This window comes from Tenrec ecaudatus, chromosome 3 (assembly GCF_050624435.1).
Source record: "Tenrec ecaudatus isolate mTenEca1 chromosome 3, mTenEca1.hap1, whole genome shotgun sequence".
NCBI lineage: Eukaryota > Metazoa > Chordata > Mammalia > Afrosoricida > Tenrecidae > Tenrec > Tenrec ecaudatus.
The window spans coordinates 24,989,165-24,993,902 of NC_134532.1; the positions used below are offsets into that span (position 1 = coordinate 24,989,165).

The 4,738-nt window shown below is 40.3% G+C and overlaps 1 non-coding gene across 1 annotated transcript; it reads left to right on the forward strand.

The window, feature by feature from the left end:
• Window positions 1-1,307: 1,307 nt before the first annotated feature.
• LOC142443905 (U2 spliceosomal RNA) lies at window positions 1,308-1,498 on the forward strand. Its single transcript, XR_012783630.1, has one exon. It is a non-coding gene; the product is annotated as a U2 spliceosomal RNA (small nuclear RNA).
• Window positions 1,499-4,738: the final 3,240 nt, after the last annotated feature.

Below are 4,738 nucleotides of genomic sequence, written 5' to 3' on the forward strand. Positions count from 1 at the left end.
GGGAGGGAGGGGGAAAAAAGAGGACTTGATGCAAAGGGCTTAAGTGGAGAGCAAATGCTTTGAAAGTGATTAGGGCAAAGAATGTATAGATGTGCTTTATAGCTTTATACAATTGATGTATGTATATGTATGGATTGTGATAAGAGTTGTATGAGCCCCTAAAATATGTAAATATATATATATATATATGTAATATATTCTTATTGCTATATATACGATGTGCACATTAAAATGCTTAAAGGGTTTTGTGAAACTGCGGAAGTCGAATATCTGAAAATACTTGGATACAGTAAAACGTGCTGGTTAGCTGTTTGGCCCTCTGTCAAAAGAATTTTGAAAATATATGATCCTTTGAAATCTTACTTTCTATCACAGGATAAATGTCCTAGAATTTTAGAAGAATTTTTTAAAAAGGAATCTTCAAACATTTGGCTAGAGTTTTCACACAATCAAGCAGCTCTTTTTCAAAATACTATAAAACTTATTAAAGGTGACAAAATTTTGGTAATCGAAGTAGCAAATGAAGTTAATATTTTAGAATTTCAGTGGCAAGAGCAGTTAGAGAATATTTTTCTTCCGTTAACAATCCATAATAGTATAAGCCAGCTAGAAGAGCACGGTGCAATAAATCGTGCAGATATCATGAATCACGCTGAAAAGTTCTATAGTAACTGCATGGATTATTTAGAAGAGTGGACAGTACATTATAATTATATTGAACATTTTCATTGGGTTTCATTAAAACAAGAACTTAAATGGAATTATGTGCAAAAATCATTCGATCATATTACTCAAAATTTCCCATATAGTATTATTTCTGAAAATGATCTTTTTAATGAGGTATAATTATTAAAAATATATTGATAAGGAAAAGGTTAAACCTTGGGCATCAGCAAAACTCATAATAGAGAACAAATGGTTAGAAATATTTCATCATTTTGAAACAAACCATGTTCCATACAATAATGCACTAAAAATTGTGAAATACCTGCTGTCCTTACCAGGCACTAATGCTGCGACTGAATGTGTTTTTTCTATGTTAAATAAAGTGTGTACATCAGAAAAATCACAATTAAGTGTTGAGACTTTGAAAGCAATTTCATGTGTGACATAATTTTACAAATTCTTGGGATAAATTTCATGACCTTTTAAACAACGACAGCAATCTACTCAAAAACTTCAATCAAATGAGAAATATGTCCATGAAAAAAATAATACTATACATAATTTTAATGTGTTATATTTGTAAATTGTACTTATGTTGAAATTTGAAAAAATATATTACAATACTGTTTTTGCATTCTATGATCGCTTCTCGGCCTTTTGGCTAAGATCAAGTGTAGTATCTGTTCTTATCAGTTTAATATCTGATACGTTCTCTATCCGAGGACAATATATTAAATGGATTTTTGGAGCAGGGAGTTGGAATAGGAGCTTGCTCTGTCCCCTCCACGCATGGACCTGGTATTGCAGTGCTTCCAGGAACGGTGCACCAAAAAAAAAAAAAAAAGAAAGAAAATTTTTGTTGCTCCATATAGACCAAATTTTTATTCAAGGACCCAAGAACCTCCCCCACCCCCCACCGACCTTCCCCATCGGTCACTTTATCAATTATGCTGGAAACTGAGAGCAGCATAGTAAAACGCTTAGACAAATAGACATAAGTTAAGAAGCAGACTAAGACTTGGGACAAGAGAAAAGAGGGAAGAAACTGTTGTTGCTGGTTTTTAAATTGCAATATGCTTTCTTCCAGAGTTGATAAGGAACACATTCCCAAGGCAGAGAAATTCATTCTATCTCAGTGTCCAATAGAAATTGTCCTCTGTCAAAAGTCTTTTAAGTTATTTTTTTCCGTGGTTGCCTGATGATCGCTGACCACTTTTCATTGTGAGTCCAAATTCTGCTTTTTCACTTGCTGTTTCAATAGCAATGATAAACAATCCTGGCCACACTAAAGATTGGGAAGGTAAAAATCTTGTGGATCATTGACTATCAAAGACAGACCAATGTACATAAGGTATTGAATGGGACATTAGATGAATTCAGATAAAGAAAAGACAACCCATGTGATTATAGGTGAAACAATGAAATAGATCAGAAACCTCCCCAGCTAATTTAATGAGGTGTTCTTTCTCTCTGAATTGCTAATTTCAATCACTCAGTGATGTGTTCTATTGTCACTAAGACAAGGTCCATTTTTATCAGGTTTGTGCTCACTTTATTACCTCTGTCTACTTAGAACTGTTCTTAAAGGAAAGCCTTAGCCCATTCAACTTTTTTTTTGTTTTAATATTATGTACTTTTCCTGAATTGCTAATTAACAAAAGTCTAAGAAGTTGGGAAGCAAGCCCTCCACCCACCACTTTTCTGTCAGGTTGTCTTTATCTCCAGGCTGTGTGTTATTGTGATTCAAATGCAAGGTGCTTCAAATGCAAGCCGGGTCACCCAGAGTGAAGAGCTTTTAGCAGAACTTCCAGACTAAGAAGATACTAAGAAGGGAATGGTTGCCACTCCAGGCTTTGAGCTTCACTTCCAGGCCCCTCCCTCCAAGAGGCCCTCATTACCTCCAGACCCCGCCCCTTGGGAAACACCCAACCCCTACAAGGTGACACAATTTCCTGCAGAACTCACTTCCTCTGACTGAGAAGGTGCAGCCTGAGCGTCCCCAGAGGGTAAGTGAGTCTCTGTTTCTATGCTCAACCCAGGCTCAGAGTCCCTTACAGACCCTGCATCCCCAGCTGTGCCCCGATCCCCACGGATATTACTATTCCTGCATCCTGTCTGCCTGCGTTCCAGGTCGCCACGACCCCCTGGGATATTTCCAGTTAAATCCTTTCTAAGCTGGTTACAAGCCTCTTTGCCTTAGGTCTTGGGAATATGCCGGTCCCCTTTTCCTGCCCAGAGCCCCTCATTCACCCTCACACCTCACGCCAGAAAGGCCTGATTGAGGGTGGGTTCTTGCCTAGGGCTGGTTCCCTCCTTGTCAGTTATCGGGCAGGAGAGCAGGGGACCCCAGCATGGCCTTTACTGAAAGGAGAGGCCAGCCTTGCAGTCATCAGGCCACTCCCCTGATCAACAAGGTCTGTATTAGAGCTTAACTTCTCAGCACCTTGCTTTGCAAAAGGGCACAGTAGCAGTGACAGCCCCAGATCCCCGCATAGATTTAGTCCTCACATAGATTGCAGAGCCCACACAGAGTAAGCTTCCATTGAGTGCTTTCTGTCTAGGAAGCAAGGTTGTAGGTAACATGGCCCTCAGGCAGAGGGCTTTGGAGTGAGGATTACCTTCATCTCTCTCCAGGCATCTGGGGAGGGCGGTCTTGCTTATAAGCTTCCAAGTCTGGGTCCTTGATGGAGGTAACCAAATGAGACTGTACAGGGGTCTCAGAGGCCCTGGGTCAGTATCAAACAAGTGTCTGTTATTGTGATGTATTGATTGGCCACCAATCATGCTTTTATGACCATTTCCTTTGCCCTGCCCCTCCCCCACACCCTCTTTAGTTCACATCTCAATTGTGAACCTGGGAAGCCATATCCACTTGTAGGTGGCTTCCCTCATCCAGATGATGAGTTTGTGTCTTTGTGCTGTCTGTGTTTCTTAAGAGTTAACAAGTGTTCCCTTTAAACTATACTGAAAATGGGTCTCCAGAACAGATCTGTCCTGTGTGTGCCTCCTCACTCATTTCTGCCACCAGAAACTAGCTTGTGCTCTGTTACAAACTGCAAAAGGGACTCCAATCTCAAATATAACTTAAGGAGAACATTTATTAAGTCATAATAGAGACAAAGAGAATACAAAGACACAAACAGAAGGCACCCGATGAAGGACATCATTAGTGGAAGTGTTTTACATGAACCGGACAAGAACAACTCAGTCTCTGGTAAGAAGCTAAACAGTTTATTTAAGGGGGACCGAAAAGAGAAAAAACCTGCGCAGGGACCAGCTCCCTGAAGAGAGGGAGAATGGCTGGTCTCCATCGCTCACGGACTTGGGTTTTTATAGGGGGGTAAACAATGAGGCCTTTTCAGCTGTGCGAATATGCAAGAACAGAAGCAGATTTTGCAGTTAGCCTTGACATTTTGAAACGTCGTTTTTCCTTTGAGATAGATGCGTGGCCTTATCTTGCAGCTGCTTTTTCTGGCAAATGTTTGCTTGACCTTAACCTGAGGGGAATCCCATAGCTTGACACAAAATGGAGACTGCTACAAGATGGTTCCACTCAGGCTAACTATCACATTCCTGCCTGTGGTTATTCCACCTGTGAATCTTCCAGGTGCAAGCGTTCATAGGGCTGTGGAAAGGGCTCACTCTGGGCTAGTCGGTCATACGATTTACTTAGTACCAACAACTTGACAGATTGCACTCGGTCTTGTACAAACTGCACTAATTTATTGATGATTAGCGGGCCATAAGTTAGTCCTATTAAAAGCAAAAGCAGAGGGCCTGCTAGGCTGGAGATTAGGGTGGTGAGTCATGGAGACCAGCTAAACATTTGCTGGAACCAACTTTCTTGGCTTTTTCTGTTTTCTTCTCGCTTGCTTAATTTTTTTCTGACTAAAGCTAAGGTATTTTGATTATTCCTGAATGCTTGACATAAGAGCAACAAGTTTCACCCAGAGCCATACAAAGGCCACCTTGCTTAAGAAATAAAATGTTTAATCCTCGCCTGTTTTGTAATACTACTTTAGCAAGGGAATTGAGGGATTTTTCTAGATAACTGAAAGACTTCTTCAAATCC